The sequence below is a fragment of the Acomys russatus genome, chromosome 20 (assembly GCF_903995435.1).
Source record: "Acomys russatus chromosome 20, mAcoRus1.1, whole genome shotgun sequence".
Lineage (NCBI taxonomy): Eukaryota > Metazoa > Chordata > Mammalia > Rodentia > Muridae > Acomys > Acomys russatus.
In genome coordinates this window covers 60,562,557-60,575,990 of record NC_067156.1, presented here as the reverse complement: position 1 = coordinate 60,575,990, position 13,434 = coordinate 60,562,557, and the positions used below count along the sequence as shown (strand labels likewise).

Below are 13,434 nucleotides of genomic sequence, written 5' to 3'. Positions count from 1 at the left end.
TCAAAGGACTGCAACAAAAGGGATGAAAGACTAAATTCCAGTCAGGAATTATCACATCAGATAAGCACAACTAGGGTCATTCTTTTAAGATACAAGGTCGGAAGGCAATTAAGAAATGAAAGGCACATGCCTTTATGTCCCCAAGAGACACAGGGACTCAAAGCAGAAAGGAACAACAAACATCTGGGACAAACTTTAGGGTAAGAAATTGCTTATGGTGGTGAAGTCATCAGTTCCCAGGACCACAAGGAAGGCTGGCATACTCTACTTCAGCCATGGCGTGAAGTCATCAGTTCCCAGGACCACAAGGAAGGCTGGCATACTCTACTTCACCATGGCAACAGTGCCTACTAGCACATCTGTGCTCAGCATCAACTGGTGAACGAAAAGCAACTTAGGGTTCAGTGGATCTAACCCCTCCTTTCCTAAATGAAGACATACTTAAAATTCAGGATTTTTATATTAAAACCTCCAAGTGCCAGGTCCTATGGTTTCCTGGACAGAGTGAGTACAGAGTAACTGAGAAGCCTTCATGCTGGCCGACCCTGTCTTGCTAGTTACTGAAGCTATTGCATGGGTTAAAAAAAAAAAAAAAAATGCCAGCTGTCTCCAGGTCAGGGCCAACGCAGAGAAACTGGACAAGGTGTGATGATGTAAAGTGGCCTGTCCAACTTGAGAGGGACTAGAAAGAGTGGAGAGGCCAGCTGGAGGAGTGACTGTGTGGAAAGGTCATGGGAAGGATCTGGGGCAGGCAGCTCCCAATCATGGACACCCAAAAAGGGGCTCAAGGGGCTCGGGATGGAGAGCACACGCAGAAGACATGAAGCTGGACACACGTATCTTTAAATTGGCTGCCCGACAACTACATAATAACACTATAGTACTTTCTAGTCTCAAGGAAAGACATGTTCCACGGCTTTCTGAGAGTTCCCCTTTATTCTAAGCTATTGTGCTCTCACATGGGCCCATTTCTTCCTTCCTTGCTCCCACAACAACACTAAAAGGAAGCCTCCAAATAGGCTCATGAATGTGGTCAGTTTTCATTTTCATCTATCTATGTATCTATGTATGTATCCATCTATGTATCTATCCATCCATCTATCCATCCATCTATCCATCCACCCATCCATCATGAGTCTTTGCCTGCTTTTATGTTGTGTATACCATGTGTGTTCCTGGTGCCCATGGAAGCCAGAAGAGGATCCCCTAAAAGTGGAGTTATAGATGGTTACGAGTCACAGCGTGGGTGCTGGGAACCAAACCCAGGTCCTCTGCAAGTGCTCTTAAGATGCTGAGCCATCTCTCCAGCCTCCATTTTCATCCACATTGTTTTGTTTTTGCTTTGTGTTATATCTATTGGACCACAGAGACAATGTCAGGTGCCACCTCTGCTCTCAATGTTAAGTCCTTAAAGAACTGATAGGAAGCACAAGATGGCTGGGAGCATAACCTGGCTTTACACCCTGGCAACAGTCACTGCTGTATCACCTGGGCTACCTCCCTTCTCTGGTGTCACCCTGAGAGCTCCCTGTATATAAGGGGAACCAGATTGGGCAGCCACACCCAAGACTTTGGAGCTTTGCTCAGCGTTTATCCCCAAATAAGGGAATGAACAGAGGATGCACTGAGCCTTGGTCCTCAGCAGAGAGCCACTTGGAATGAAGAGGCACATACAGCCCCATTTAACAAGGATCCAGGGGAGCAACACATAGAATGAAATAGCTCAGTTGGGGCAGGAACACGTTAGTGCCCTGAGGCTACAGAAGCACAGCACACACAGGAAATTGGAGCATAAGGGGATCCTGGTAAAAACATCTTCCTTGGTAAAGACAAGTAAGGCACAAAGCAGTGATCCTTATCACTTTTCACTTTCACTGACAAGGTGACAATTACTTTGCATAGCCTTGAGGAAGGACAAAGGCTGCTCAGGGAAGGGGATGATTCATACAAGAGGTAAGATGCTTTGGAAGCCAACCAGCCTAGTCCAAAGACAAGTGGCCAAAAAACCAAAGAGGCTAGTTTATGTGACAAGTGTCAAGAAGAAAACAAAACAAAACAACCAAAACAAAACCACCATCAACAAGAAGAATCAAAGGAGTGAAATAAGAAACCCCAGCAGGATGAGGAAGCAGATACACAGCCAGGATTTCATCAAAGTCACAGCTATCTATCAGAAGTGTGCTCACTGCACAAGCATGAAGACCTGAGTTCAGATCCTCTGTATGTACCTAAAAAGCTGGATGCAGCGTGTGCACATATAATCCCAGCACAGGGGAAGTAGGAAAAAAAAGAGTATCCCTGGGGCTTGCTGGCCAGCCATTCTAGCCGAGGGGTGAGAGATATTGTCTCAAAGAAGTTGGAGAGCAATTGAAGAATGCAGAGGCTGCAGCGCGCGCGCACGCACACACACACAAACGCACACATTCACGCACGCACACACATGCACATACTCATGCACTTATTTTTGTATCTGAGTCTTTTTGGAGGACAACTACTGGAGATGACTGTAAGTTCTCACTTGATCTGGTGACAATCATGGCAAGTAGTGCCATGTAAGCTCAAGTGAGAGAAACTCACTTCTTAGATTCCCACATACCTTTGAATAGGCATGTGAGGAGTGTACACTACTGCGTATCCACCCACAGGGATGGAGCAATGCCACCGTAACTTAGTGCACACTACTGCGTATCCACCCACAAGGATGGAGCAATGCCACCATAACCTAATTCTTCCAATGGTAGCTCTCCTCCCACTTAGAACTGGAATCCAGGATGCAGGCATTAAAACACTGAATTTGAGCGTCCACTGTACTGCTGACTGGCTATCCAACCTTTGCATATAACTTACCAAGTCACTTCAGCATCTCTTAGGACTGGGATCTCTGAGCCATGAGCTGTTCTGAGTGGCTGCCTTGACTTGGTCCTGGAGTATCTAATTTATCCTTACACCCTTGCCAGATTAAGTTTTTAAGCCAATGCTGTAATTACATTTTTACCTTTTCAAAAAGTTAAATAGCTATTCACCACTCGTCAAATCAAGTCCAGACTTCTTGGCTGAGCATGTGGACCCTTCTACAGTATAGAACACTAAGGCCATTAACAAATCTAAAACAGTATCCAGTGTGCTGAGCCCTGGTTCTGCCACAGACAGGCTCTGTAAGCCACTCGATCGTGTTACAGAGGAAAATCTGTACACTGCATATCTGCTAGAAGATCACATAAGTTTTGTGAGTCAGCAACAATGAACCACTTAGTCTGTGGAGCACATACCCCTGTCAGGACTACATTCCTGGTACTCCTTCTACCTTCAAACTCCTTCAACGCAGGCCCTTCTGGAATCATCCTGACTCCCTACCCTAGGCATCTCAGAAGTTGGTATTTCTCATCTCTTGAAGTCTAGTGCCATTTTTTTTTTCTCCACCTTTAGTACGTTGCTACCTTCCTTGTGACCCTGGCTGCAGTCCTTGCTGCATGACTTTTGCTTGCCTCCTTTCTCTGGACTTCTGTCTCCTCATCTCTAGGTAGAGAGGTGCAACTTGGTGTCCCATGTAAGCTTCCCCCTTTTTGACAGTCAACAATTCTACAACTAACGTGCTGATAGGAAAAGATTAGTTCTCTATTTTAAGTCATAAGGGGATAGGTGTGGGGGTACACGTTTAAATATAGAATTCTACATAACATCTTTCAAAAACACAACAATGTTGGATCCAGCCATTCAACCCACTTACAGAGATGATCTAGATGGTGACTTGAGTCAATCTGCTAAACCAAGGCCAAGAAATCTAATGCCGGGCTGTTATCCAGGATGGCATTCACTACTGCAGGCAGAAGATGCCCTGAAAGGCCTGTGTCCCACACAAGGGCAGAGGGTTCTGAGATGCAACTCAGGTATTCTGCCGCTTCTGGTAAGATGCCAGACACCAGCATTGATGCCCGCCTGTGGTCACAGCTCACCCCAGGCCCCCTTCCTGGACACCTGAGAGGTAAGACTTGCTTTCAAGACTCTCTCATTTTTCTTCTGTTTCCCACGGTAGCACTTGAAACTGAGATGAGCGGCCTCCCCGGCCCACCATCGAGGTGGGTGCAGAAGATGGTGGATGGGTTGTTGAGACATGTTCAAGCAAAGGTCAGCCAACGGACAGTTGGAGCTTGTTTTCAATTCCCTGCTGAAGGGTTGATTTGTGTAGACTTCCTACAGAGTAATTTGTCACCCACGGCTTCCCTGTCAGGAACATATCTACAGGAGCCAAAGAGAAACCCTGCTCAAGTTATCTCTGAGCTCAGAGACCTGGGGTCTGCTCTGGAGGTCCGACTCACCAGCAACCCATCTGGCTGTGACTTGCGTCAGGTATCCCACCCACACTTAGGTGCTAGCTCTGGCATCTCAGACCCTCCCACTCTATGCTCTGCCAGCCACAACAGTTAGCATGTGTTGTGATGATCTACGAGTTCCAGGCACTGGCCTTAAATCTTAGCACCCTTGATGCCAAGACCTAGGAAGCCCATAGAAATAGAAAGACAGGGCTCTCTTCATGCAGGCCTCTGCCCAACTTCTTCTACCAAAATATAGAAACCTCCATGTTGCTAACCTTCTCTCCCCTTAGAACCTAAACCATGGCCTACTACTCTGCATCTTCTTTATAACCATTCCCTTCTAGTATAATGAAGCAAGAAGTGTTAATAAATCTAGCTCTAACACAAGGTGAAACAGCAGTTAGGCATCCTCTGCACTGCTTGGCTGACTGTCAGCTCCTCTGCCCACACTCCCCATCATCACAGCACTCACTCCACAATTTATAAGGTGTTAATCACCTACCTCATGCCCTAAAGCCTGACTTTCATGATAAATAATCTCAGATAAGAGGACCTGGCTGGGCAGCCCAGCACCTGGACTATACTACAAGAATAGCCTGGGACCTAGCTGTCATATTTAGTGGCAAATGCTGAGCTCAGAGCCAGGGCCCCTTTGAGTTGTTATGTAGTTTTCTGCATGTAAAATCAAACTGGTTATCCCTGCCCTCATGGGTCACTCATGGCAGGAATGGGGCTACCCATTCAGACAGGCACAAATTTAAATCTCTGAACTGAAGTCTCCATGAGAAGTGAGGCCATCATCTGCATAGGCTCCTAGTACCCAGTCCAGCTGTAAATCAGGGAGGAGAGGATGTCTGGTTTCACCTAAGCACAGAGAGGACTCACCAGCTCCCACAAGTTGTTCAGCCACTCTGCTGTATCATCCGCGAACCTGAGTGTCAGGGCATATTCAGTTTACTCCATGGATAATCAATCTACTCTTTCTTGCTGTCTACTCTCTAATTACACTGCCAGCGCCACCATGGAAACACAGAGCATCTGCTATAGCAGCAGTGGGAAACCATCATGCTAGCAAGTAGGAACAAACTGTTCAACAAGGCTATCCGTGTCAGGACCATGGACAGTGGTGCCTGCCAAGAGACTACCGGAAATGTCACTGGTGAAACTTGGAAAGGATGACTACTTCAAGAGGACATCCTATTGGGACTTTAGGTGAGAGAAACATGGGAGAATGGGGAAATAGAAGGATCCAGAGGGTCCTTGAAACCTACAAGAAGAACATTATGATGGGCAGATCTGGGCCCAGGGGTCCTGCTCAAACTATGGCACCAGCCAAGGACTATGTGTGCAGTAAACATTGAACCCCTACCCAGATCTAGCCAATGGACAGGGCATTCTCCACAGTTGAGTGGAGATTCGGGACTGACTTTCACATGAACTCTGGTGCCCCATATTTGATCACGTCCCCTTGATGGGGAGACCTGATGGGGAGGCCTGGTGGCACTCAGAGGAAGAATAGCAGGCTACCAAAAAGAGACTTGATACCCTATGAGCATATACAGGGGGAGGAGGTCCCCCTCAGTCACAGTCATAGGGAAGGGAGTAGGGTGAAAGCAGGAGGGAGGGAGGAATGGGAGGACACAAGGGATAACTATTGAGATGTAATATGAATGAATTAAGAAAAAAATTAAAGTAAAAAAAAAAAAAACCAAAATGGCAATGCTGTATCCTGCATGTCTTAATAAATTCCAGCAAAACTAAACAACCTGAGGTAGAATAACAAACCCATATTAATATAAAGCGATAAAAACCTGTTGAGCAGTGAGTGGAGAATTAGCACAGAGAGAAACTGGTAACATGGAGGAGAAGGCAAGCTGGAGAAGGGGAACGTTAGGTTGGAGCTAAAGTTAGGTGAAGCGGGGAAGGAGAGAGAAAGCTTCAGGGAGGCTGACTGAGGCCTAACCTAAGAGTCTGGGCCTGATGGGTACAAGCTCTTCCTCCCTACCACTGGTTCCCTTTGACTCGCCAATAAAATACAAGAGTTTTCATTTCCTCCAGACTGCTTCAGCCCTCTCTCCGTCTTTTAAACTTAGCCACCCCCCCGCCCCGAAGGTAAATTTGAACATCACCCTCACTTCTCCAGATGGTCCCTTCAGGAAGCTCACCTTTTCCCAGGAGTTGCTTAGCTTTAATTATCAGCGTGACACAATCCAAAACTACCTGGGAAGAGAGTCTCAGAGAAAAGCATCTATATTGGGTTGGCTTGTGGACATGTCAGTGAGGGAATATCTTGTTAATCATTACATGAAGACCCAGCCCACTGTGGGTAGCACTATTCCCTAGTAGGGCATCCTAAACTATACAAGAGTGGAGAATTCGTGGTGAATACAAGAAAGTCAGAGAGCATGATGCATTTATTCTCTCTGTTCTTGGATGAGGTGTGACTACCTGCCTTGAGTTCCTGCCTGAACTTCCCCACCATGGTGAGCTATAAGGTGGGACTATAGGCAGAAATAATCCCTCTTCCTCCTAAGTGCACGAGGATATTTTATCACAGAATCAGACATGAAACTAACCCACCTTCCCACCCCAGAGCTGTCCTGAGAGCAACACCTGTGTTATTCCTGTCTCCTGGGCAACTGAATGTGGAGACTGCAAGATATCCCAAAGGTTCTATGTCCAGAGTGGAATTCTTCAGTTTCCCAACCCCTCTGCCCTTCTTTACTTCCCAAAGAAGAAATAACAGGGGATCCTTGGGACTTCTCTTTCTTCCTGCATAAAATCAGGATGGCTGTACTGCCTTGGTATTTTTAGCTCACATCCTTTGAGCTCTACTCTCCATTCTCCCTCTTTTTGCCCCACCATGGCATGATTCGTCTTTATCAATGTTATTTATACCCTTAGTCCACCATCCCCCACTCGCTGGTACTGGAGAAATACTTCCAAAGAATCATAGAATGTGTCCAGGCGCTCATCAGTGCACCCATGGTTGAGACATCATTAGCACTCCAAGGCTTCATGACCTATTCCCAGAGATTAGTCTAGGCAGTGATGCTGGGAGGGTACAAATGGTGGAGGAACACAGGCAGTGGTCATGGAGGAACATAATGTCCAGAGCATTCAGAGAGCAGAAGGCAGGCATGGCCTCTGACAACTACAGAGAAAAATCACTTGCTCACTAGTAGTAAAGTCTAAGTTGTAGCCTTGGGGCTAAAGTGCCCACGATGGCCATGAATGCAGCCTGAAACAAAATTGTAAACTTACTTAAAATATTATGAGGTTTCTTTTTGCAACAACAACAATGAATTTCAATAACTTGGTTCATGAGTATGAGCTCTGTAAGTGACAATGTCACACCACACAGTCAAAAGGCTAGACACACCTCTGAGATTCTCCAACCTGGGTGTACACAGGGACACTTATGATGGCCTTTACCTCAGACCAGCAGAGTCACACTCTGTAGCTTGGGACCTGGAGACAATTTTTTTTTTAATTCCATAAGAGATTCCATTGTTATGCCATGGGGTTTGGGAAATAATTACCGCTGGAGCTTTGTTTAATTAGTTACTGTGTGGATATGCTCAGCCAAGTGCGGTGATACAAACACCTGTAACTTCTTTACTGTCGATGTTAGCCTGTATACAATGTAACTAACACAGCTTAAAAACTGGCTGGAAGAGACTAAACAGTCCTTATGCATTAACTGCTCTTCCCGGCTGCAGACAACAGGGGCCATTGCTTTTCATTTTAGGCTTTTATCGCTCACCTAGAAAATCAAGCAGCTTCCTCGTTAGCTGGATGCATATTCTCAAATGTCAGGGTTGGATAAGCAGTACAGACGGGCAGTTCTGAAGTTAGAGAAATCAAGTGTAACCAGGTATGTGGCACACCTGTAAGCCCAGCCTGAAGCTAACCGTGCTTGGTGATTTTAGGGTATCCACTCCACAGGCCACGGGGCTGGCTGAGGAGGAGCTAACCATGCTTGGTTATTTTAGGGTGTCGACTCCACAGGCCTCTTCATCCCCTCTATGCAGCTGCTGCAAGGCTCGCACATTTAGTTCAAGGTTATGATTTTCTGTCTCCAGTGCCCTAAAAGCAAGAGTCTCCAGATTCATGGACCTGACACCGGGGGGTGAGGTGGGGAGGGCAGGGGCTTAGCATATGGTGGTGTCAGGAGCTGAAACGGCCTGTTCAGGATGCACGGCTACAGGTAAATGGTACAGAGCACAAAGGCATACTGCGAATAAACTACTGCGTGTCTAATGCACCGTCGGTATTCAAATACTTCATGATGAATGAACAGATACTATGGGTGAAAAGAAAGAAACCTCAAAATATTTCTAGGCTATGGAAAAGCACTACTAATTACACCCATTCATGTTAGCTATTTGATATCTACGACTAAATTATGCGGCGCAATGATTATGAATAGCATTAAACCTAAGACATGAATTCTGCTGTAGGCTTCATTCAACTGCAATGGTAAGTGTTCCATCTTCTGTATTTTCTATAGAGTTTTAAAAATGCAATAGATTTCTCTCTCCAGGAACAGATGCACACGCCTGAAACATAAAGAAGAAAATTGCCTTGGGACTGGTACCTAAGACACAAAATTCCACCTTAAAAAGAACTTGAGTGTTCTAGAGGCAGATAAAGGACTCAGGTAAGTAAATAGCTTCTAAGAACAGAAGCAGGAGAAGGGAAGCGATGAAGGCTCATGCTAACACGTACGTGAACCTCAGTTCCTCATGGACTTAATGGTCAGAGGGTGCCTCACTTAAGGGGTTGGGAGCTAAGGCACCAAGAGATACTGGAGATGGGATGCGATGGGGGACAGATAACCCATACTCCTCTTGGGGAAAAGGCACGCTAGCGAGAGGTGGCTTCTCTGCAAGGCCTGCAGAAAGAGGTATGAGTCTGCTCCATGTCCTGCCATCAGACTGCACAGTAAGAGGACCACATCTATCTCCATCTGGTGAAGGCTTGGGGTAGCCTAAAGTGTCTCAGGATTCTCTGAGGAGGCATAACCGGGGGTGGGGATGAAGGACAGCAGTATTGACTGTCCACTTCTCTTACATCAAGTAGCCAATGCCCCACGGGAGGAACTGTGCCCTCGCTGACCACAGATTACGTAACGGCTGGTGGTTTACTCTAGGGATTCCTCTTTCCCAGCTTCAGCCCGGGCTTCAGCATACCCACGCCTCTCTCACTTTGGTCACCGCATCAGCATTAGCACAGGAACAAAAGGTGAGAGGGACTATGGCACAGGAAAGGATCTTGTCTGGTCATACCAAAGGATGGCTCAATTGGGGTGGCTCAGTCTCTGCCTGCAGGGTGGGTCTGGGTCAGAATTCCAGCACGTTTGATGCTGTGGAGCCTCAGCAGGAACCTGCAGATCCCGAGGCTCAGACTACAGCAAGGTGCACAGAACCTTGCCATGTGACATGAGAGGCTTAGGAAGTCCAGGGTAGGATGAGGGCCAACAAGGAGCCAGGAGACTAGAAATCGACCTGACCAGTCAAACTTCATTTACTATCCAGGAAGAACCAGTAGCAACGCACATCACGAGGGCCCAGTAGTCCATTCTGAGTGACACAGGACCCTTATGCTCCAGGATTACTGATGCTCATCCTTCAGCCCACACTTCCTTCTTCCATCTGTCTCCATGTGAAAATGCTCCGTCTGCCCCTCCTCTCTCTCCTCCTCTCCCTCCTTCCCCTGCTCCTTTGCCTAGCTCCTCGAAGACGAATGCAAAGATCACCTTTGGAACCCTATGTTGAAAATTCTCCTGAAAGTGGACATTTCTCCTTCCAGGGGCCTCCTCTTACAGCTGATTTTTTTCTCACTTCTTTTTTAAATGAAAAAAGTTGAGTGCCACACAAAGTTGCAGAACCCAACTCGGACATCAAGTCCAGCATTCTTTCCTTCCCACGCCTTTCAACCTCATCACGCATCTGACCTCCCAGAGGCGTCTCTGTGAAACCCACTACAGACAGAGGCATTCAAGCAGATGCAACGAGCCTGGTTGATAATTCATGCAATGGCAGGACTCAAAGCAGGCACACAACCCACATCAGCCATCAGCGCTATTCGTCAACAGCACTTATTTATTCACTGGTCTCTCTGGTACAATGTCCCTCATCTGTGGATCCCATGCCACAAGTGAATTCTATCCATAAAGTCTATAAACTCATCTGAGTCCTCAAAAGGCTCACTGGAGTGAGCTGGAAGAGACCCAGTAATAAAAAGCAGATCAATCAGTCGTTAGGCTAGCAAGAAAACTTGCCAAATCTCAGACAGCTATCTAAGAAAAAACTAAAATTAAGGTCCTTTTTTATCACCCACACAAGATCTGGATAGTATCTGATGGGTCCCATCTGGAAAATGCTAGCTCTCCACCTCACAGCATCCCTCCCCACGCAAAGCTATCTGAAGTTTTAAGGTGACAAAGACAATAGAACACTAAGGTCAGAGGCTGAACTTCACACTAGCAGCCGCTAGCAAAAGCAGACGGCATCATTCAAAGAAAAAAAATCTGTTAATGCTCTGCTGAGGAGAGTGTAGTCAAAGATCTTGCCTGTACCCTACTGTGTGTCTACTGATGGCTTAGCTTCCTGGTCTCTCTCAAGTGCCTTTTTATACAGAACACATGTGTTCCTGCATGTACACACATACATTCATGTAGGCACACGCACAGCAAGCAGTTAGCAAGAAAAGAAAGTTGGGTAACACAAAAATGCCAAATCCACCATAATCAAATCTATTCTATTACATTTAAAGCCTTAATTTACCCACCACTAGAGAGAGCTTACTCTCAGCTAACATTCCTTCACTCTCTTTACAGACCAAAGCTCTGGTGATTTTGTTGGTAAGATCCTTGTTACTATTGCCCACTCCACTCCCAAACCCACAAGAGATGCGGCAGGGACAATTTCCACAGCTTCAAGGGCCAGTTGCCCTTGGACAAGACAGATGGTCCTTCTGAGCCAAACATCTAAATAACAGTCAGTTCCTGTAGTTTAGTTTCCTTGACTGCAAAGCCAAGTACTACGGACTTCCCAATTCCTTCATTAGGGGGTAACACGGCGAGGGTGCGATGGAATGGGCCAGGATTTGCAGACGTTCATTTCTTAGCTGCAGCAGCAGAAGCAGAATCCCAGACTCTCTGAGTCTCCTCAGAGCGTCTTCAGGGACAGCAGTGAGTGTGTGCTGCCTTTGTTCTTCATCTCACTCTACCCCAGCGAAACAGCCTTTACCACCCCTCTCTGAGCAGCCCAGCAGGAGACTTTCCCCGGCACAAAGGCCCGGGAACTGCCATAGAGGAAAGGGAATTCACCATCCTCACACATCCATGGATATGAGCACATCTGAACCATGAGAGGACATGTATAACTGATGACGTGCTATGCGCCTGGGCCCCTGAAGTCGAGGGTAGGGCGAGGAAGAAGCAGGGTGGTGCTCTGCTCTTCCATGTTGGCTTGACATGCTGCCAAGAATAGAGTTGTTGGCTTGGGCTTCCTCCTCTTTGGCTCTGTGAAATGGGAAGCACGTTTTTTTGTTTTTTGTTTTTTGTTTTCCTCTAAACACTGACAAACATGTTCTGAAGGGTGGGGGTGGGCAAGGGCTCAGCTGCTCCTACTGTCTGCAAAGTCTTTACCTTTGGGCTAAGGAGCACCCTGGGCTTTGCAATGAAGCATGGGAAAACTACAACTAAACAAATCAGGGTGTTTGCATTTCATTACAGAGACCATCAAGGGTCCAATGGTTCAGAAAACGGGACACCCGCGAGGACCAAGGCTGCAGTTCCTGAACCGAGAGTCCTTAACTGCCCAAATGTCAACAGCCTGAGGCGTGATCTTGATGGGGAGTTAATCCTTTACACAGGAGGGGAAATCCAGAGGCAGGCATCTACTGTGCACAGAGCCAGACTTGGGATGCTTGCCTCTTCCTAGAAAGGAGGTTTGGCAAAGGAAAAAAAATGCAAATATTTATTGACCTTGTGCTCTGAGACACGGAAAGAACTCTTCTGAAAAAGCAAACTTTCTTCCTTTTGTCAAAATTAAGCAACAGCTCTCCATTAGTAGAATTGTTATTTTAATGCAGGTGACCGGCTACTCCTTTGGAAGGGGAAACTTGAGGTCCTGAGATTGCATGTTTGGGGGTGCTGGGTGATGGAGCATGATTAAAACAATCCTCAAATAACCCAGCTTGTTTTGATTTCTTTTTAAAAACCATTTCAGGTCCCTTCTTTAATAACTCTAATTCCTGAAATCTATTTGCAGTGCAAACCATTTATAAAACTAAAAATTGTACTTGTAAGCATCTTTCAGTGGTCCTTCAGTGGATGATAAGGACTTCTATTGAATTAGACACAGCCACACCCTCTGAGGACACGTGAAGGGGAGAAGCCTGGCATCCACTCCCATGGGGCTCACCAGGCCGCTCTTTCCTCATCCCTGACATGGCAAATGGCTCCTCAGATTTCCATCTGGGCTAGTAGGCAGCTCTTTCAGGGCTGTGCTTGTCCACCCTGCGCTATTCTAGAACATACTATAATTCTTGGGGATACTGGCACAGTTCTGGTTGCCTAGAAGACATCCAAACAAATCTTGGATGGGATTCTTTACTATTTAAAACCATTCACACCTGCCTCTCTGCCTCCACCCAGCCAATCTGAACCTCACCCACTGAGGTCTCAAATGATACTTTCCAAGGGACCCCCTTTATTACCCATTTCCCAAACTGCAAACACTCTATTCCCAAGGATATTGATGTTTTTTGAGCTAAAACGCACATGTCATGCAATTTGCTCATGTAAGCTGTAGAACACGTTGGTTTTTCATATGCTTACAGAGTGGGAACGGCTGCCTGTAGCCCTCATAACCTGATGAACATTCTGAATCTACAGAACTGTCTACTCAGGACATCTTATGTAAATGAAATATAGCATATTGCCTTCTGTGGCCAGCTAGTTTCAGTGGTGTTTTCAAGGTTCCTTCATATTATGGTATGTCAGTACTTCCATAAACTTCTGAAAAACATAATTTTCCATGGTATACCTAGGCTGTAACTTGTTAATCTGTTTTCAGCTGATGGACATTGGCTATTTCCACTTTAGGCA

General features: G+C 46.3%; 1 protein-coding gene across 2 annotated transcripts in view; it reads right to left on the bottom strand.

The window, feature by feature from the left end:
- Positions 1 to 13,434, bottom strand: part of Myo5b (myosin VB) — a 291,060-nt gene that overhangs the window by 132,866 nt on the left and 144,760 nt on the right. The gene's annotated exons all lie outside the window — the stretch shown is intronic.